At 54.3% G+C, this 21723-nt stretch overlaps 1 protein-coding gene across 3 annotated transcripts in view; it reads left to right on the top strand.

Moving 5' to 3' along the window:
• Positions 1-21723, top strand: part of CTBP2 (C-terminal binding protein 2) — a 146933-nt gene that overhangs the window by 84627 nt on the left and 40583 nt on the right. Inside the window, exon 1 of one of the 3 annotated variants that reach the window (XM_025047525.1) lies at positions 18057-18075. The exons of the other annotated variants lie outside the window; for them this stretch is intronic. The gene's annotated coding sequence lies outside the window, so the exon portion shown is untranslated. Of the gene's footprint in view, positions 1-18056; positions 18076-21723 lie in introns of those variants that run through there. 3 annotated transcript variants of the gene reach the window in all.

A 21723-nucleotide genomic window follows, 5' to 3' on the forward strand; every position in this document is an offset into this window, starting at 1 on the left:
CCACCCGGCACATGTTTTTGTAGCTAAAGGTCGAGGACCATGCTTAGGACACACGTACCATGTTTTTGTAGCTAAAGGTCGAGTAGTAAAAGCCTTGAGAAATGGCACATAGAGAAGCAGTGTGTTTCCTTGTTAAATGGACATCGTTTTCTAGAACACTTAGGTTTACAGAAGAGTCGAGACCATAGCTCAGAGTGCGCATCTGCCCCGCACGCAGCCTCCCTGCCGCTGACGTTTACGCCACGCGGTGCACGCGTGGCGATGAATGAGCCGGTGTCGATGCGCCCCGGCTTCGCTTCAGCTCTACGCGGACGACCCGAGGCCTTTCTTCTGTCCCAGGATCCCAGCACGCGGTTACATGCGCTCATGTGTCCGTCAGCTCTGAGCTGTGACAGTCTCTCAGACTCCGCTCACTTCCGATGACCTCGGCGGTTTTGAGCCGTATGGCTGTGTATTTTGCAGATTCGTCCCTCTGTTGTGGTCCGTCTGGCAGCTTTCTCGTGAGTAGACTGCGTTACGAATGGGCCGCGTGGGAGCCAGCTTTTGTGTGTGTGTTTTTAGTGAAGAATGCTCTAAAGGTGAAACATGGCCGGCGGTGATGAGCTGCCGCACGTGGCTGGTGTCCATGAGGCACGAGGGGCCCTCCCCACCCCCACCCCACCCCCGACCTCGGGGTCTGAGGACTTCACGACTTCAGTGTCCCTGCTGGTGTTCGGGTCACCACGGACTTTCCCGTGGGAGCCGGAGAGACTGGCCAGGGGAGTAGAGGCAAGTCACCGCTCATCGGCCGTAGACATTGTTCACAGGAATCGCAGTGGTAGAAACTTCTGGAATATCTTCAGGTTGCCCTAGATTCCTTATGATAGGATACCTTATACAGTGTGAATGCGATTTTACAGTATAAATAGTTGTTGTGCTGTCTTCTTTAGGGAATAATGACCAAAGAAATATCTGCATACGTTCAGTACAGAGGCAGCGTGGTAGGCCTAAGCGCATGATACACGTCAGCAACACTGTGACATTGTAAAAAACGATTTTGATTCTGCAGAGGGCCGGCCGCAGATCCTGACTGCACGGCCCAGTGAACCGTCACGTCTCCGAGCCTGTGTTGGGCTTGGGGCGCAGGCAGAGAGGCACAGCCACGGGACTTCACTGGGTTCAGGTGGTGGTTTGGCCTTCCTGGAAGGATCAGATACTAGAGTTGGAGGGGGAGATTCAAGGGCAGCCCGTGGCAGAAGGACAGGGAGAATGTCTCTCCCTGTGAATTTTGTTTGTGTTTCCATGGGACCCATTTTCCTCCCAGCAGCTGAGTCGTAAGATGGCTGGGTGACCTGAAGCAGCCTCCTGTCTGATTCCCAGTTTCTGCAGGGAGCAGGTTCACAGCCTGTGGCAGCTCCGTGTACTTTTAGTGGTGAACATTTTACCACCAACCCAGAGCTGCTTTCATGTTCTCAGAGCATGTCGTGTTCTATATGACACAGTTTTGGTTACCTGCGGGGGTGTTTAGAATAATCATTAAAGAATATTCTTTGCTTATTAAGTACTAAAACCAGTGAGGTAGGGAACCTTATGAAACTCAAACCCTAAATATGTAAAACTTGGCCAAGAAAGAAAAGAACAAAACCAGCTTTGAATTAAGTAACCAAACCAGAAAGGTTTCATTCTTTCCTCTTCCTATGACCTTGACCACAAACCTGGGGCTGCACCCCCCACTTTCTCACTCCATGGGCAGGGAGGGGCCAGAAACAGGCCCTCGCCAGGGTAGGTACTCACAGCCTCTCTGAGTGTCGAGAAACTAACCTGATTTTTTGTTTCAAATTCTCCTTATGAATGAGATATTAAAATGGATTCAGAGTATCCACTTTGAACATAAACAGAAAACGAAGCAAACTTATACATGGATTTGAAACACTGATGCTTTAATGTAACTGAAATTCTTAAATTTATTTAAGTGGGGTGCATCTCCCTTGAGAGTTAGGGCTTATTACCCTTTGAAAAAAGGTCCATGACCCTTGCAGTGTTCTCTCTGAGAACACCCTGCCCCCAAGCATGCCCCAAAGTGTTTTTTTTCCTCCCAAGGCCTGAGCTTGAAGGAGTTATTGCTTGTGTCCTTGGAGAAAGACCAGCCCATTGCTGCCCATGAGGTATGGGATTAGGGCCAGGGAATTACAATAGCCTACCCAGTGCCCGGCCCACACACTGCCTCCACCCCTACCCTCGCCCCCACCCCCACACACTGCCTCCAGCTGGAACGAAGGTGGCTGGCTTCCGCCCTGGGAAAAGCACAGAGTTTCCTTCTGTCACTATTAACTTGACTTTTGCAGAGTTGCTCTCCATCCTGTTGTCCGCTACACCATATAAGCTATTTATAAATTCATTGCCCTGGATGGAAATAAAAACGTAATCGGCAGTCATTTATTTTTTAATGCATTTTAAATAACTGGGTTCCTGCAGGAAGATGGCGTCGGATAATTAAATCCCCATGGTTGGGGAGCCAGGGTTTCAGGGTGTCAGAGGGCAGCACCCCTGGGTAGGGTGGAGCTTCGGCCTGGGAGGGCTGTGATGGCTCTGCTGCAGGTGACCTTCCTGGGTCCCCACCCTCTGGCTCTGAGACTGTATGACACGGCTGCCGGGGAGCCCTGTCTGCTTAATGCCTTTGTTTGCTTGGGAAGTTTATCCTATGTGAATGAATTTGCACAACTTCCATTCCCAGTAAAGCTGTCACTGATACAAAACAGAGCAATAACTCAGGTGACGTACTGAAGCCAGTATTGAGTTCGCGCCATCCGTGAGTTGATAAATCGTAGAGCTTCATTTGGTAGGAATCAGCAATTTTATGTGGCAATTAATTTTTACTACTGGTGGGAAGCCAAAGGCCTAGCATGTTACTCTGCTTTGGTGTATGTTGAGAGGAACTTAACAGTTTGCTGCAGCGAGAAAGGGTTCTGCCTAAGGCCTGCCGGGGGAATGAACGTGTCAGGTCTTGTCACACAGTGCCCTTGCCACCTCTCGTGGGTTCCTCATATGGCCAAGGTTAGGCTGTGAGCCAGCGTTTGCTCCCCTCTGGGGCGTGATGTGCTTAGTGACACGTGCGTGACCCATGCACACGGTTTGCGGATTAAGAAATTACCTGGATTTCTTAGTGTGATGTGTCTACCCACTAGAGCGATCCACCGCGTTCGTCCCGCATCAGAAACACAGATGTGCTCGGAGGAACATGTGGCTGGCTTTCCAAGCATCTTTGGTAAGGATAGTGTGATGACTTGCTCTCTCCTCTGTCTTGGTTCAGCCGACGCTGGCTGTTACTGCAGTTCGTGGTAGTGAGTCCAGGCGGAGGCCGGTGCCCATGTGGTGTACTCGGCGCTGCTGCCAGAGGCATCCTTCGAACCGAGCTGGCTGGTCTGCTTGCTGGAACCTCAGGACCAACATCCAGGCATGAGTGTCTGTTCACTGTGCTACCCTTAGGGCCACTGGACAATGCAGGGGCTGCCGGTGTCAGGCTCCACGGTGTGCCCAGTTGGCTTCCGCATCCCCGAGCCCCACGGCAGCTTTGCAAAGTGGACGACACTGTCCCCATTTTATAGGTGGAGGGCTTTAAAAAAAAAAAAAAAAAAAACTACAGAAAAATGTAGATAAACAAAAGCAGAGAAAATTGTGCACAGAACACCCACATCCCAGCCTGCTTGGGCAGTTAGCCACTGGTGGCCAGTCTCGTTCTGTGTGCATCCCCCACACATCCCACCAGGCTATTTTAAAGCAAACCCGAGCCATCGGTTCAATGCATCGGTAAATATTTCAGTCTGTGTTCCTAGAAGATACGACTCCTTCATTTAAAGAAATGGAAAAAAAGAGCATTGTCACGCCGAAAGCAAAGTCAACAATTTGTGACTTTTGGGGCCCCCCCTTTCTCGTTCAGGGCGCCCTTCTTTCTGATGATCTGGGTCTGAGGAGTGTGACTCCAAGTCCCAGCCGCCCCCTTTCCCACCCCATTTCCCTCTGAGGACGCAGCTGTACGGTCATGTGGTTCGATCATCCGGCCCTTTGAAAATTCTCACTGCATGCACGTGAGTTTAGGTGCCGTCACACAGGCTCGTGAGCGTGGCTCGAGTGGACGGCTCCGTCTGGGTTCAGGTGTCAGAGCTGGGCCTCCTTCTGCAGGCGGTTTTCTGCTCGAGGCCTCAGCTTTGTCATTTGAAATGACGTTGGTAACATCCCTATTTCCTGAATAAGCCTGTTGGGAAGAATGAGTTAATACATGCAAAGCACAGAGAACTGTGCCCAGGGCTCTTAAACTCGGGGATCTTATTCTTGCCACAGCTGTCTCTCTCAGAGACGCTGCTGCAGTTGTTGCAGTGGCCGTGAGGGCTGGTGGCCTCGCCCTGGAGTGTGCAGGAGCCCAGGTGTGCCAGCCTCAGCTCCTGAGGTACCATCGCCCCTGGCTTTGCTTTCATAGACACTGTTCTCCTCACCTAGGCCCCTCGTCACCTGGTGGCTGAGTCCTAGGCCACCCCGATAAGGATGGGGGCACGTCCTCCAGCAGAACTGAAGAGAATTGGTATTTGGTTTCAGACAGTGGCTGTGCCTCAGAGCTGGAGGTGTGGAGGAGAGGGAGACGCCCCCTCACCCCTTCATCTGCCCCAGAAACCACCTCTCAGGAACATGTGGGTCCCACAGCTTTCCTGAGCTTTCCTGAGCTTTCCAGAGCTTTCCCACAACCCGGGTTCTGAGCTTTCCTGAGCTTTCCAGAGCTTTCCCACAAACGGGGTGCCTGGTGCGGACGGCTCCACCAGAGGGGGCACTTCCCCGGAAAGCCCCGTTGGGAAGAGTTTTCTCAGCGCCCAGCTGCCCCAGCACACGAGAAGGAGATGTTTGCTTTAGCGATTTGCCGAGTCCCGGAAACATCCCTAGGCAGTGCCAAGGCCTTAGTTGAACACAGCGTATACGCTCAGCCCACCGGGGTGGTCCCGGGAACGCTGTTTTCAGTAAAAACAAAATGGTGTGTACCGGGGCTGTTTGCCTCCACAGGAGCCCGTGAGAATTCAGGGTTACAGGGGCCACAGGGAACCTGGATATAATAGGGTCTGGCTGCAGGGTGCCCTTGGGCACACCTCCAGGACAGGCTGGAAGATTCTAGAACAGGGAAAACAACATTCACAGGTGCGAGGCTGCACTCCCTCCCCAGCCCCTTTCATTTAGCACCCCTGACCTCTTGGTCACGGGGTCTCTGACTGCAGCCCGCAGTCCGGGACTAGACTCCGCATCCCCTTGGATGGGGGCGGGGCCTCTCTCCGGGGCCTCGTGGTTGACGTGCAGGCGGCAGCCTTTCCTGAGAAACTTCTTTATCCACCTGCAATCTCTTTTTGGCTTGGTCGCGGCTCTGCTTACTCCGGCCGCGCTCACTCAGGCCTCTGCACGACCGATGCCCAGCACAGAGTTGCAGGCGGAGATCGGAGATCGAGGCTCCAGAACTTTCCTTTCCCTTCAGGGGCCTGAGCGTCACAGCCCTCGTGGGAGAGGGGGGTGTGGCCTGTCACAGCCAGTCGTGGTAAGAAAATTGCATTTCCATTTGAAAGTCGCTGGAGACCTTTTCTTTAAGAAAAAAAAAAAAAGCACTTGCACCGAGATAACTTCAAATGGCTTACGCTCTGGCCTCGCTCTGGCCTCCGTCCGTCCGGAGGCTGCGGCGGGGTGCGCCACGGCTGTGCCCAATGCTTGCGTGCAGCAGCCACGCACTGTCGCATACGTTCAGATTCTCCACACTGTTCGCTCTTCAGGAGAACGGCTTTGGTGAGTGGTTCGCGGAGGCTCGTGTGGACCGGGCCTCTGCGCCATTGTCCCTCCGGTAGGGAAGGACCCGGGATGGGGCGGGGCGTGCGGTGGAGCATGCTGAGGGGGCGACAGCCTCCAGGTCCATCTGGAACCCCACTTCATGCTTCGTGTCTTGCCCAGAAGAGCAGCAGAGCCAGACCCCGCAGGTGCCCCTCCTGGCCGTGCAGCGAGCCCCAGACGCAGGCTGTAATGGCCCCTGGAAGCTGCGCCCCGGCTGCTAGGGCGGGCCACCAGACGTTGGTGCCCTTGGAATGTCCCCGACATCACACACTGTGGAGTCACCTGGAACAGGTGCTGGCTGTGGCCTCACCCAGGAGAACTGTGAATCGGGCTGGGTCGGCGGTGGTGGGTCTTGGGGCCGTGCTAAATTTCATCTAAATCGTTTTTTTTCCCCAAAGTTCTATCCCCCCAACCTTTTCTCGTAGTTGTCCACATACCTGAGTTTTAATTTTCATTTCTGAAATGAAATTTCATGCTTCTTATTCTTCACGTCAGCAGCCGATTTTCTCCTATAAACCAACACCACACCAGAATCCAGAAACCACTAGCATTTTCTATGGAAGCCTGGACTTTTTTTCCTTCCAACTCCCCTTGCGGTTAGCAACTGAGTACAAAGGTAACTTAATACAGTAGCCCAGACCGTAATATGCAGAAAGCCACTTCTGCCCACCCTCCCTGCTGGCGGAGGAGAAACCGCACGTCGTAGAGCAGTGGACGGCGGACTCCGGCGGGGGCGACGTCTCTGAGAACTTGGCCGACGCGACTCTCTGATCTTCCCGTGTGCGTCGTGAGGTCCCGCGTTCTAACGGGTATGATTACGATGCTCGCTCGTGCCGCGCTGTACCAGCACCTCCTCCTGGTGCGTGGTGGTCAGTAAGAGGGAACAGAGGCAAAAGTACGTGGGAAGAAGTGGCTGGTCGTGGACGAGGGCTGGCGCGAGGGTCGGCGCCCAGAGACGTCACAGCAGACACGGTGCTGTGTGCAGGTGCAGGCTTCGCGTGCTTCGTGCGTGGGGATGGCGTCATCTGTCCGTTGGAGAACGTTCTGAGACATTTCTCGGGGAGTTTCCTTGTGCCTGTGTCCTGGAAAGGGGGCACCTTTGGGAAAAGCGGAAACCGAGTTCCTGGCTGCTTTCATGCCTGATCCTGAGAAGGAGAGAGGCTCAGTCTTTCAGCCGTGGACAGAGCCGGCACCCTGCTCTGCCCGCCACCGTGCAGGGCTTCGGTTCAGGTCGTAGCCCACGAGTTTTGGCCCCACGGCCAGGGCTTCTGCAAGCAGAATACTAAGTCCAGAACACTAAGGCCTCTACGCTTTCTGAGGCTCCGATGAGGCACCCGAAGCAGCCCCCAGCTCATGAAAAGCACCAGGCCTGATTCTCACAGAGGCCGTGCTGGGGTGCTGGCTTCTCCAAGACCCTCCTTGGGGCTGGCAGACAGGAAGCAGGCCAAGCCCGACCAGGCCCCAGACCTGTGACCTGTGTCAGGGTGCTAACAAATACCAGGCCAGCCTGTCGCCGGAGGGAACAGGACGGGTTCCTGAAGGATTGAAAGGTAAGTCGGATCTCGGATAAATCAGACCAACAGGCGTTGGAGGCTGGGGTTTTGTCAGCAAATGAACTTGGCCCTATTTTAAGCCATGCTATGTACCAGCACTTCCTGTTTTTCCAAAGAAACCTCGTGTTTTGGTTTTTGTGATGATAGATTTATTGAAGCATTTGCTATTCAAGTGACCCAAGTTGTTTCCCAGCCAGAAAGTAAAACTGGAGATTCTGGGGCCCAGAGAGGCCACACACGCGCACGTACGTACACACACGCACGCACGCACACAGCAAGAAGACTGTCATTCCCCAAAGACTGCTCATTCAGGAATATCTTAGCCTCCGTGGCTGATCAGTGAATGAACAAAGAACTAATTGCCAGTCCCCGTCCTCGACGGGTTTCATGGCTCAGAGCTCGGCCTCTTGTTTAGAGGGAGGTGGGGGCCGCTGAGAGGACAATTGAAAGGGGTTTTTTGTTGTTCCTCCGGGCTAAGTTAAGCCATGTGTGTCTCTTTCTAGGAGTGTTGGTCTGGCCAGTCAGAGCCCCGTAAATCCCACTCACTTCCTGCCGACCTTTCGACACCAACAGATGTTTTTTCTTACAAGTGTCATTAGGCCTCTCTTCTCGCTGACCTCATCAAATTGTTTTGAGGCCATTTTCATAAGTTTTGTTTCTAAAACTCATTTAACCCTTCCCGAGTCCCCCTCTGAGAATAAGATGACGCTGCCTCCTGTTTCTGCCCATCTGTCTTTCACCCCCTGGACCTGGTACGGGGGAGCTGAGCCCACTCCGGGTCCAGGTTTCCACAGAGCTGGGCAGATACACAGCAAGAAGCTACCCTGTGCCCCGTGAGCAGAGGGAAGCTGTGGCTTCTCCAAAAAAGATGTGACGGAGACTCACAAAGCAAGAATGCAGTGAAGGACCTGACGTGTCGCCATGACAGAAGGCCTTCCAGAATCTGCAGGCGTGGCATGCGGATATGTGCTGTGATTGCAGCTCATCGAACGTTTGGGGTCACGCCGCGGGTATGCCGGGGAGGTAGATCCCCAATAGGCACACTTCACTGTGCCTGTGCGACCTGGACAAGTCGTTGCCATGGGAGTGATCTGGTTGAAGCCCCCGGTTGTAGCCGACACACCTCTCATCTGAGAGATGCTGTGTCTGTTCTGGATGCAGGAAGGTGGTGCTGGTGTTTCAGCCTTCATGTGAAACTAACACAGAGTATAGCGAGGAGACTAGCAGATTCCTAGAGCCATCGTCCCTGCCCCACCAGAGCTCTGGGTTGTGGGGACTTCCTCTGAGCCCCCTCTTCTGAAAAGTGTCTGCGGTGGGGGTTGTCCTTAAAGCACCTGGGGTGCTGGAGACTCGCCCAAAGCCTCGCCCAGAACAGGTTCGATGACGGAGATAGGCAATCATGCCGGTTGTGTTTCCCGCAGTGTAGACGCCTTACTTCTTGGCGCCAGGGCAGCAGAATGTGTTTGCCGGCTGCTCGTGTATGTGTTGGGTGAGTTAATGCTCACAAACCACTTACAACAGTGCCTGCATCGCTAGCCGTTAAAGTAATTCACGTCGGTAAAAGTGTCCCGGCCTTGGGAGCCCCCCGCCCTCGTCCCTTAGTCCCTCTTCGGCAAGTCCCCGCCAGTGCTGGAGATGTTTCAGCCTGGACTTCGTTTCTTCACAAGCTTCTGATCCACCTTTCCTTTCTGTTGCTGGTCTGTCTTTGACCTAGTCTGTGGGTGCACACCGCATGCCGTTTGCGTGGGCATTTCCTCTCTCGGGTCTGGCGAGGGGTAGGGGTGTCAGTTGTGGTTCAGGGGCTGTGGGTGTGACTAAATGAGATGTAGCCGTCACGTTTTCCACCTGGCCGATGATGTCGCTGAAGTCGGCTCCTGGGCTTCCAGATATTTGTGCCAATACCTCTACTAGGGGTGACATGGGGGCCACAGGGGTGGGGGGGTGACCAGAAACACGAGCCAGGAATGACCTAGGACCTCAGTTTGGATTCGGTAACGTCCCAAGACTTAGAATTCTCCAAAAATGCCGCGGTTTCCAAGAAACCAAGGTCACAAAAGCACGTGCGATCCGTGTGCGTGAGCGTGTGTTCGCATGCACGCTTCCACAGCTCCCTCCAGCCTGTACTGCCCCTTCTTGGTTTCTGGGTGGGGGCTTGCTGGCACCCCAGAGCTCCCGTCGCCGTTTCACGGTGCAAGAATAGGCTGCGTTTATGCTCGGAAACTCCTAGACTGCCTTTCACGTTACCTGTGTCCTTTTTCCCTCTGATTCGAAGAGCTCAGCTTTAAAAGTCACTACGGTTCAAGGACCACTTCTGAGACTCAGAAAGCAAGAGGGCTGTTTATTCAGTGAACTGCCGTGCAGAGGGTGGTCGAGGAGGCTGCATTCTTCACGTCGGGCCTGGTCGCCGATAGATCTTTTTAATGTCCCTGGATTTATGGGCGTGCGGGAGTCAAAGTGAAGACCCCATGGGGGCCATAGTTAAGTCTGTGTGTTGAACACAGCCCTGGGATTGATTTTAAGCATCTGGGGTAAGAAAATCGCAGGCGACTCTCCGTTCTCTGGGCCCATGGGCGTGCTGGCCCGGGAGTCCGCAGAACTGGGCGGATCACTGGCCTTGACTCGGCGTGGGCAGCTGGGGACGTGTAGCATTTGGGTGACTTTCTCACAGAAAGCATTCTCTTGTCCTAAAGGTAACGTGAGTGCCGTTGGGATACAAATGTGTTCTTGTTTTTATCTTTTCTGTTGAGCTGTCCTATTCCAGTGACCATAGTAAATCTGATTGATCGGGTAAAGGGTTGTGCAGATGGCCTCTGCCTGTCAAAGCTCATGTTATGCCGCTTATTGGGCGTTTATGAAAGACCTGCATCAGCCCCTGCTGCTTCTGCTCACTGAATGAAATCTGAAGAGGACTTTTGCCTTTTACCGAAAAAGGCGAGACGCGAAAATCGCAGTCCGCGTTTGCCCCGCAGCGAGCTGTTGCAGAGACGGCCGGGCCGCGTTCCCTCGAGTTGGTGTTGTTTTAGGTGTTGTGCGTTATTCGGTGAGATTCGGTAGGTGGTTTTTTGGATCCAAGAATGCTTAAAATGTTTTCCGTGTAAACTGGCGGTAACGCTGCTTCACGTGACGCCAGGTTTCGTAGGAACCGTCCGCTTTCGGAGAGCGGGGAGGCCTGCGTTGCCTTTCGCTGTGGGACAAGTTACCTTAACACTTAGAACCTTAAAACAACAAAACCTTACCTCAGGGTGTTCTCAGCTCAGGAGCCCACAGCTTAGCTGGGGTCCTGGATGGCCAGGGTCCCCCACGCTGCCGCAGCCAGGTTATCAGCCGGGGCGGCCGACTCATCCGAAGGCTCGGCCGGGGCCCCCTCCCAGGCCACCCTCCGGCCCTTGCTGCCTGGGCCTCTCCGTACGGCAGCTCACAGCGTGGCGGCTGCCGTCCCCGGAGAGAGGGCTGCCCAAGACGGAAGCCCTGGTGTCCTCTCGCAGTGACGTCCTGTCGCCTGTTCCTAGGCTCCGGTCTGTTCCTTGGAAGCCGAGGGTGCGCGGCCTGAGCAGAGGGAGGTGGGGCTCGCCAGGCTCCGTGCTGTGTTTTCTCTTTCCTTTCCAGCGTCCGCAGCAAGGAGGGATCCACCCCAGGCAGAGACCGGTGGGGGGTTACAGGCCTTCTGGGGGAAGGGTCGTGGTTCTGAGGATCCTCCTTGGACCCCTAACAGTTCACACCCCCCAGCCCCCCATTTCATAGGCATGCCTGCCATGGGCACCCCACTGCCACCTGCGGGGTGTGGTAGAGAGCTGACAGACGTGTCACTGAGGTTTGGGTCTGGGTACTCCCTGTGGGAGCTGGGTGGGTCATCAGACTTATCCCTGAAGCCTTAGGGGTCCTGTGCAGAGTTGGATACTGTGTCAAGTCACTGGGCATGAAGGGTGTCACTCACCAGTGACCCTGACCCCCAGGCAGAGCAGCGGCTTGGCTCCCGTTAATGTGAGTCAGGAAGTGTCTCTTCCTCTCTGGGAAGCTGCCCATCCCCTCTCTCATCTTTCCCCAAATCTTCAGCACCTCGTTCCCTCTTTGGCCCCCAGGCCAACCTCAGCCTCGGCCCAGGCCTGAAGCCGGGCCTGAAGCACTGTCTCTGAAGCCCGGAGGTGTCTCACCTCTGACTTCGCAAAAACAGCCTCACCCCTTCTTCGCCCAGGTGGCTGCTCTGAGGTGGAGCCTGCGGCCCTCCGCAGGCCTCGGGGTCCAGAGCTGGCTGCAGCGTCGGGAGACCTGGGGGTGGGGGCAGGCAGTGGTCTGTGTCCTGGGTGAGCCTGAGGAAGTCACCTGGAGGTGGCAGAGGGCCGTCCTCGTTCTCTGTGGAAACACACGCATGCACACACACGTGTGCACACACACGCACACACACATCTACCTTCTGCTCTGCTGCGTGGTGCCAGGAAGGCTGAGGCCACCAAGTGTGCACAGAGTGGGCTGCAAAGATGAGTAGGTGTCCACCGCTTGCATCTTCTTACTACCTGCGTGAAGATGGCGGGGGGGGTGCAATTCGAAAGATGGAAAGGGGTCAGTTTGAACCTGCTCCATCTGCTAGCCACGTCCGAGTGCCAGCAGTGTGCGGAATCGGTGTGTGGAGCTGAGGGAGCCCCGGCAAGCCCTCGGAAGGCGAACAGCCGAACCCCAGCAGCCTGGGGCCTCATCTCCTCTGCGGCTCGGTGATGGCTGCAGTGGCGTCATTCATCACGCTTGAATTTATTCAGAAGTTCTTGATTTTGAGGAAACACTCAGGATCAGCGATCGCATGCTGTATGGTGTGTATATTCACATTTGCATTCCAAGAGAATAGTTCGAGGAGAGACCAGGAAGAATGCTTTCATGTTCAGACATGGCTTCCATTCAGAATCTCTAAGGACAAGGACAAGGCTGCCTTGGGGCTGAATTAATGGAGGTGTTCAGAGTCTCTGTGTCCAGCCTGAGCCTGGATCCCTGACCAGAACCCGGATCCCTGACCAAGAATAGGTTATGTCACTTGGGCCCAGGTGTTTGGAGGCCCAGCCGCATCCTCTGCTGGCTGCCAGACACCAAGGGGGCTCGTGGAGTCCTGGGCAGGCTCCTGCCTCCTGGGAGCTAAGGTCTGCCGGACGGGGCTGGCAGCGTGGGGCCACCCTTCTCCCCACCCTGGCATCACGGCGGGCAAGGCCACCCGGTGGTGTTATTCAGAGGACTCTGGCACAGGATTTCCAGAATCATGGAGCAGAACACAGTTGAGAGGGAAGTCAGTTTAGAACCCTTTTCTTTCTGTGTCTCTGCCCTGAAAGCACAGGAGGCAGATCCTCAGGTGTTGTGGGGGTTTGGCTGTTGGGCCTACAGCCCCTTCCTTCACCAGCTGGACCCTGTTCTGATGTCTGGCATAGGAGCCACTGGGCACAGCCTGCGAGCCTGCCCGGGCTTGGCGCTTTGTGATAACACCAGGAACCGGACAGGTCGCGCCCTGTAGGAGCCGCCGCTTCACCAGCGCCCGCTTCCTGCCCGGGTGGTCCTGAGCTTCCCCCAGCATCATCGGCGCAGGAACCAGAGGGGTTTCTTGGGGGCGGTGATCCCCAGTATCATCAGGTGACATGGATTAGTTTGCTAGGCTGCCATCACAAAATACCACCAACTGGGTGATTTAAACAGCAGGCATTTATTGTCACCCAGTTCTAGAAGCCAGAGGTCTGAGATCAAGGTGTCAGGCTTTGTTTCTTCCGAGGGCTGGGCGGGGACCACCTACTCCAGGCCAGGCCTCTTCTCCCTACGTCGTCACGTGGTCCTCCTCAGCCCATAACCCTGTGTCCAGACTAACCCCTTTCATATTGTCTTGATAGATCAGGACCCACCTCGTGACGTCAGTTTAACTTGGTCACCTCCATAAAGACACTGTCTCCAAATAAGGTCACTGAGGTGCCGGGGCTTTTGACTGTGACATAATTTGGGGGTACGTACCTTAATCCATGAGAAGGCAGTTACACCTGGTGTGAGGTGGGCTTTTGGTTGAAGGGCGTGTCACACCCTCGGCATCTTCCTTATGTTGACCGTGAGCCTGTTGATGTGCAGTTGGGTCTGGTAGGGCGGGACGCACAATGCTGCCTTTCCCTAGAATGTCATCTAGTGCCATCTCCACGTGGCATCTGGTCCGGGGACATAAACACCGTGTCCTGATACCCTCGGCTCCTCAGAGCCTCCTTCCTGTCTGTTCGTGTCTGGGGGGGCCCCGGTGTGTGCAGCATCCCTGTAAATAAGCTCCGAGCAGACGCTCAGTGGCATCGCCTTGTCAGGAGTTATTCAGTAGGATTTCATGTAAAATTAGGACCCTTGGGCCAGTGAGCCGGAACAGCTAACAGGTGACTGACTGTATCGGCATGGGCCCTGCTTAGGAAGAACCCAGTGCATCATAAGGATTCCTATCTTCTAGAAAATTCTCATGGGGAGTGTTTCTTCCTCCTCTACGCTGTTCCAACAACCTCTCTACACCAAGAGATATTTTCGCCAAAGCTCAGAACATTCTGAGCTATAATAAATGTAAAAATGTCACTGCTCTCCCCCCCCAACCTCAAAGACCTGGAGGCCACTGCGAAACAGGTGACATAATTCGAGAGGACGGTTTAACTCCAGGAATACCATAAAACAAACACGAAAGGAGCCATGAGCAGCTCCCTCCCTTCCTTCTCACGCTTGATCAGCGGAGATGAGTTTGTGTGACGCAGGAGCATCACCCACTTCTCCCGCACCCGTCTGGGTCTGCGTGGCATCCCCCGCCCTCCGCATGAAGATCCACGTTCAGCAAAGACGGATTAGCTGCTGGCTGTTTTATTTCATGGTATGTAGCTACATACAACGTTGAGATTTTCCTTTTTATGACTCAGGTTGAAAAGGCTGAGTCTGGGAAGAACAGCCCTTTCTGGAGAGGGGCCTGGCTCCTCACCATTTCCATCGAAGCCTCGCGTGAGGGCGGGGCGCCCTGCGGGCTCCCGGTGGCCTCCTCTGTAGAGAGACACGACAGTGGAATGTCGATATTTGTAAAGTCCCAGATGCGGAAAATCTGTTGTCATAAAACAGACTTTAATGCCCTGTTCCTGAGGTCTGAGTTGGCTTTCCCGTGTGTCTGCCTTTCTGCAAGCAACACCTCACTGGAAATAAAGGGCGGACCTCTCCTGTCCCATTCAGATGCACTGAGCTGTGGGCGGGGTGAGCTGGCTCTCCTGGCCTCTGTGGGCTGGGCTGCAGATTTTGAGCTGATTTGCTCAGGCGTCTGTTTGGTTTGGGTCCTCTGTGGTCCATCAGGCAACTGAACTTGGGAGGCTGGGTCCCTGCTCTTTCAGGCAGGTGGGTAGGTTTGGAGTGAGCTCTTCTGCTATTTGTTTTTGAGATAATCTTTCCAGACACTTGCTTCTGAAAACGGGCGAAGCACCCCAGGCGTCCATCGTTCGCACTGATAGCTTTATCTCCACCAGACCAGCCTGAAGGCCCTCTCGTGCCAGCCTCTGACCCAGGCCGTGCCCGTTGGCCTCTCAGACTCTCTCGGGCCACCAGGGAGCCCGCATGCCTTGCCGGGCTGTCTACCCTGAAGTACAGAGTGCCCTCCTCCGCGAGGTCAAAGCGAGTCGTCCCTCCAGACGTGGTTTGGAACCAGGTGGGGAGGGGCTTGTGGTGTCAGAGGCAGAGCAAGAAGGGCAGAGAGAGGCTCATCCAGGAGGCCTCCTAGAGGAGGCAGATTCGGAGCCCAGGTGGGATCTCCCAAAGGCATCGCCTGCCAGGTCGGGCCAGGAATGAGCCCAGGGGCATCTTTTGCTCGGCAGCCAGGGCTTAGAAATGGTGGTGAGAGGATACTGGTCCTATGGGGGTGCAGAGCGGCCCGCTCTCCCTCCGCACGGTCAGCCAAGCAGGTGGAGGGCAGTGGCCGAAAGGCACGAGGTCCAGGCTACGGGGCCCAGAGAGGGGGCTGTCCCTCCAGGCTGGCACTGCAGGCCAGAATCAGTTCCCGGTGAGGCTGTGAAAATCCACTCCTTCCCCGCTCCCTCTCCACATGAGCATCTCCGGTAAAAGCCGTGTGTTCCGAGGTCCTCCGAGCTTCACAGCGAGCGCCCCGGGGTGAGGAGAGCCGAGCAGTCGCCAGCTCACCAGGCGAGTGCAGTGCCCTAGAGGCCGTGGTCTGTAGCGGAAGCTCTGACTGACCCAAGCCCAGGAGCAACGTCTCTGCCAAGTGCTCATTTTCCGTCACTGGCTCATTCCTTTCCGATGTATCTTTAAGTGAGAACTCGATGGAAAATCATCCTTCGGGGTGGCCTTTGGCCCTTTCCGGGGCAGGGAGCCTCCCTGCTCTAGGACCCAACTGCCAGTGCCCTGCCTGAATTTCAGCTCACACAGCTCCGAAAGGGGGGCCTCAGCTGACGGCCCAGGAGACAAAGAGGCAGAGCCACTGCGTGTCCCTTTACCCTGGCTGGTCCTGTTCTTAAAGCCTAAACCTAATCTCTTCTTTAAGGTGGTTGGAGGGATCCGTCCTTTTTGCATCCTGAGGTCAAGGGAACACAGTGTGTCACCCTGACACCTGTTTAGGCCTTTCCTCCTGGGAGTATATGGTGTCTCTTGCTCCAGGTTCTTGTAGAGTCCAAGTTGGGATGGAAATGAGCAAAAGCAAGTCCTGGCAAAGCAGCCCAGTTCTCTCTCTGCAGCCTCGGGAAGGCCGTGCAGGGCGCGCAGTGCCCTCTGCCGGCCGAAGGGCCCCATCGCTGGGCACCAGGCCTCCTGGTGGGCCTACTCCGGGAGGGGCTGCGGCCAGTGGGCTCCACACTGCGCTGGCTTTGCGAGCAGCCGAGGCGGCAGCTTGGCCTTCCAATGGCAAGAGGTGAAGAAGCAGACGTCTTCAAAATCTAACGTTAAGATTTCTAAAAATTTAAGATCTCATTTTTGCCATTTTTGATAACCAACTAATTCCCGTAATTGTCCTTATTAGACATTTAAATACAAGCACAATTCATATATATTAGAATAAGCCAAATGATCTGAAGTTGCCTTAAAGATATTAAATCATCTCTGCTCTCCCTCCACACACACGCACGCGCACACACACACACACACACACACCCCGTTCCACAGATGACGTATCTGAAAGTTAAGCATGAGTTTGTCATACAATCTCCAGGTCTGTAGCTGGTGGCTCCTGCCGCGATTGGCCCCAGGTCCAAGCCCGTAGCGGCCATCAGGTGTCTGTGCTTTTCCTGTGCACTGGAGCGTAGCCGATGCAGCCGGGGGGTGACCTCCCATGGTGAGTGGGGGTCGCTCTGCAGGCATCTTACGGTGTTAGCTTTCACTCGCTCAGGTGTAAACGTTCTGTGACTTCTTGCACTCGGAATGCAGCAAGAAATGAACGTCCTCTGTCTGCCCAGAACTTGGGGATGCTGATCCCCTTCACCACGTCCAGCCAGGCTGCTGGTGGGCTACAGGTCAGAGCCGTTATGCCGAGGAAGGAGATACAAAGGCCAGAAGGTCGGGGGAGGAAACGCTCACCTGTGTTTCTCTGATTCCTGGCTCCCCACACGGGGGTGTAAGCTGTCGTTTACACCTCTTAATTTGAATGGAAGTTTATTTGCATTTATTTCTCTTGTGTTGTCTTGCTTTTATTTTTAAATAATACTTTATTAAAATGATTATTTTCAAAGCCTATTTGTAAGTCAGGCGCTTTAAAAATGTGTGAAGATTCTTGGCACGGGAAGCCCACCAGAATGAGTTCGCATCAGGACACATAAAACATCCACCAGGAGCACTGTGAACTGTGTCTGCTCAAGTCGCCTGTCCCCGAAGAACGCCCTGAACAAGTGCAGCGTTTAGAATGCGCAGTTTCTCATTTTACGCCAGGAAGTGTATTTTCGTGTGCTAACCTTAAGCAGACGAGGGTTCACTCGGCGTCACTGGCCACGGAGACGGTCTCGCGGACGCGTGGTTCCTACACTCGCCCCGTCCTGTGGTGGCCGCTGACCACACAGGACACCCCTCTGCCAGCCTGGGGCCTCCACACGCTGGAAGACTTGCTTCTTCTGTTTCTTTGATGTTACAGGGTCTTTGCATTTCATCTCTTTGCTCCTTCAGAGCCTCGGAGAATGTTCTGGTGAGGGTCGGATGCAAGGAATGAGACAGGTCCTTACCGCACATCCAAACTGGAAAAAGCTCTGAAGACTTGAATTCTTTTGTGACCCATCTGGTGGCAGATTTTGACCTGGCCTGAATTGTTGAGAGGATCTTTGTGTTTTCTGTATATTACTCCAGTTGGGTGAGCGCGTTCACATGTCCCAGTGCAGAAATGTGGACGGTTGACTCGGCGTCCGCCGTAACATGGTTAGAGATTGTCGTGCCTTTTTAAAGCCCACGGACATCTGACTTCTGCAGCCCGCCGGGCCTCCGGGTGGGGAAGAGGGTGACGGGCCTGTGCTGACCACAGTGGAACTGCCTGTGCTTCCGCTGTCTGGGCGGCCTGCGTTGCGTCAGCCCTGGACTTCAGAGGGTGGGGCCCTGGGGCCCTGGAACTGATTGAGGGCATGTGACCAGGGTGTGACCTTGCCACGCTAGGGTTGGGCTGCCGGGCATTCCCTGGGGGAGGATAAACAGTTCTGCTCCCCAGACTTGCGGAAGGATGGCGGGGACAGGCTCCAGGAACCAGTGCAAAGCTCCAGTGTGTATTGAAGGCTTCTGCTGGCTGCCGGGAACGGGGAGGGGGCTGGGGGAGCAGGGGACTTCCCTGGACACCTTCCTGTGCTCCTTGATGTCTGAAGCATGTGTCTCACCTTGCCTAGAAACCCTAAATATGCCCCAAAGCTTCTAAGTTAAATAACCCAGGCTCAGCAGTAACTTCTGGACTTCTCCAGAACTGGCTTCGGTACGCTCGTTTCCCACGAAAGCTTCACTTCCCTCCAGAGCTTCATTTTCTTCCTTAAAGTGCGGTTCTAAGAATTTTCTTATTAAATGTGGCCTTAGTCAACTCTTTAGCCTGAGGCTAGGCCGGCATTTTCCCCACTGATCCGAGACCCCTGTAGAACGTTTATTTCATTGTGTCTGGATTTTAATTGGTTCTTCAGATACAGTTTGCAGAACAAAACCCAGGGCACCTGGTCTGAAGATTCTATCCAGCTGTCTTCCTGAGAAAGAAATCTGTTGTTCCTGTTTGGCTTCTGAAGATTCTGGAACAGGTTCTTTGGAGTAGCCCACGGGCCCGTGGCTGTACCTGGGACTAGAGTCACAGAGGGTGTTCTGGGTGTCATCGGTGGGCCAGCTTTCTCGGGGCTCTGTTAAAACACCCTGACCCTGTGGGTACACTGGATGGCACCCCGCCCGCGGAGCCTTGCCCTGCCAGCAGGCACCCGCCCAGGGTCAGGGGTGAGTGGCCCTGTCGATACACCAGGCGAGCCTGTAGGCTGTGGTGCAGGAAGCCCAGCGGGAGGCCAGAGGACTGGTGTCGTCCCGTAGGGGCCTCAGGCTCAGGAGGCTGGGGGAGGCTGTGCCCCGGCGCCCAGCCCGCTCGGGGCCATGCTCCTGCGTTGCATGCATCATCTCAGCCTCCCCGACTTGGCACCCATCCCCCCTGCAGGTTTGACAGGGAGGAGCGTTCTGAGGACTCCAGGGGTTCCCTTCCAGAACTGGCAGGACAGGCTTCACTGTGATAATTCAATTTGTTAGCATATCGTAAAGCTCGGTCTCTCTTGATTAGCATAATGTCTAAGTGGGTTTCCTTAAAAGAATTGAAGGCTGTCATCATGTTTAACTGGTTATAGAAAAAATTTCCTTTTGAAAGACACCAATTACTTTGTGTAAATTCCTTCATCTGCCCCATCTTTGTGAAGCCTAGGAACTAGAATCAAGAAACTGGGGACGTGTTGAAAGCGTTTCTGTGATTTCAGAATGCGCGGCAGCGAGGACTGTGTTTCTGCACTGCTGTGGTTTGGGTCCGGGGTCGGGGACGGGCGCTGCTGGTGGTCTTGTTCAGTAAAACTCATCTGCCCCGTGTTCAGACCTTGCCGGAGGAGGGGACGTCCCCTTTCTCGTGCCCTCCCTTTGAGGCGTTTCTGTTCTGCGTTTAATACCCCGTCTAGGCAAAGTGGTTGCAAGACAAGTGTGTCGTGCTTTTCGTTTTCCTTTTCCTTAAATCTCACGTTCCGCGTTGAAACCCACACGGGACAGCACCTCCCCTGCCGGTAGCTGCTTCCTCGCAGTCGACAGGCATCTCCGGCTGGCTTACTTGTGCAGGTGTCTTTCCCTTCGCAGATAAGTGGAATTCCTCGGCACCAAACTTTTCAGCCCTAGATCACAGCCCTCATCTCGGGCTGACAAAACATAACCCTTTCTGTGGTTGGCCCTGTGATTTCGGCGCCCCTCTGTTTGGGGAGAAGGCAGTGTGTGTGGTGTGTGTCTGTGTGTTTGTAAGGTTTGGCGCTGGTGCGCTGTTCCTATTTATGAAGACACCTGACTTGCCTTTTGACCTTTGAGTTCCGCTGAGGTTTACCTCCCGCCTGAGCCAGAGGGAATGAGAGTCTGCGGTGGGGGCTGGTGTCGGCGGATTGTGTCACCAAAGGGAGGCTTGAGCAGTTCTCAGAGCCTGCTGTTCCGCATCAGATTCTGCCGTGTGCTGAGAAGTTAGTTCCCCATCTTCCCTTTTAGATTCTTCAGCTGGTCTGATAATGAAATCGACATAAGACCGATGAACGGGAGAGAGAACATTTTAATTTTGTATGTACAGGAGCCCCATAAAAACGTGAGTGAGACACGAGAACAGTTGAAGCTTATAGGCCACCCCGAGCTAAGTAATGGGACAGGGACCTGGGGCTCCAAGCGGGGAGGGCGGGTCTCAGGATGATGAGAAGAGCAGATGTTTGGTAATTAGATGTTTGCCCTGCCCTACAGATGGGTCATCCATATAAAAAGTTATCTCTGGTAATAGAGCTCTCTTTCTGGGCCAGGCCCTCCATCTAAATTCATTTCACTAATTAACGGGAAGGTAAGAGTTTTTCCTGAGTCTGCTGGGTCTTGCTTGCCTTCAGCTCAAAATAATCTACATGTCAAAGTGACACATTGTCGGGTGGCATGATCCCCATTCTACAGCCGTGGAGCCCGCTTATCCATGACCATCCTGCAGGCAGGTTCTAGAACTTTCTTCCCACCAGCACCACCACCACCAGCATGATTTGACCTTTCTCAGTTTCAGCAAAGTGGGAGAGTATAGCACATTCCCGCCTTTTTTCTTCTGTATTTTTATTTACTGTTAAACATTGACTGTTGTCAGTCGATTGTGGTTTATGAGTGGAGACTAGCATAACGTAGAGGGCGGAGAGCGGCTTCGTAGCAGACACTACCCGGGAGCCCAGGGCCAGTGGGGATGGCCAGGTGCAGGACCCCTGCCGGAGACCGCCGCTCACGGCTCCGGGGAAGGCCTGTCTGTGTCACCTGGAAGAGGGTTGTGTTAATTAAGTCCTCGTAAACAGCTTGCTCCTTTGGAGGACCGAAATGTCACATTTCATCCATTCTTGCTTCAGAATACATTTTGCGGGAGGGATCGAAGCTACACGAATCAGTGGTCACTGTCATGAAGCCTGGACGAGGCTCAGCCTGGTGGCCTCGCGACTCTGGATTCATTGTCAGCGTGCCAGTGTGAAACATGGGTGGGTGCCACAGCTGGCAGAGACCCCACGGAAGGGCCAGCCGTAGAGAGTATTGCCCCCATCCCCAGCCTCCAAAAGGCCTGACTCAGAAGTCAGTTACGTTTTGTTAAAAATTTTTTAAATAGTAGGACACAGACGATTTGTGTAAGCCGATGCCTGCTCCCTCCTCTGATTGCATAATCGAGGTCCTACTTATCAATTTTTCAGGAAGCCATCTAATTATACAAATTAAAATTCAGAGGAAAGCAAAAAGAATGATTACGCCTCACTTGGGGAATTGGAGGAGGAGGGTGTGAAACCCGTCTTGCCTCAGACGGAAACGCTGTCATTTTTCATCTCTAAGGCACTCGACAAATATTAACTAATTAATTCTCAGCCCCGTGACGAGGCAGCGAAGGCAGGGCTCTGGCCTCCCTGCGAGGTTGAGGAGAGGCCACTTGGATGACCAGAGCTCGGGACCTGAGCAAGCGGAATTGCCAGCTGAGCTCTGGGCCAGCCTCCTAGTGCCTCACAGGGGACATGCTTGGGTCCGGAAGTCCTAACCTTCTGTTATGCTTGTCTCAGAGTTAGGAGACACACGCGTGCGTGCGCACACACACACACACACACACACACGCCCTTCGCGCGGTTGCCTTTCATGAAGTCCAGCAATTTAAAAAATGTGCCTGCCG

This window comes from Pteropus alecto, unplaced genomic scaffold (assembly GCF_000325575.1).
Source record: "Pteropus alecto unplaced genomic scaffold, ASM32557v1 scaffold74, whole genome shotgun sequence".
Lineage (NCBI taxonomy): Eukaryota > Metazoa > Chordata > Mammalia > Chiroptera > Pteropodidae > Pteropus > Pteropus alecto.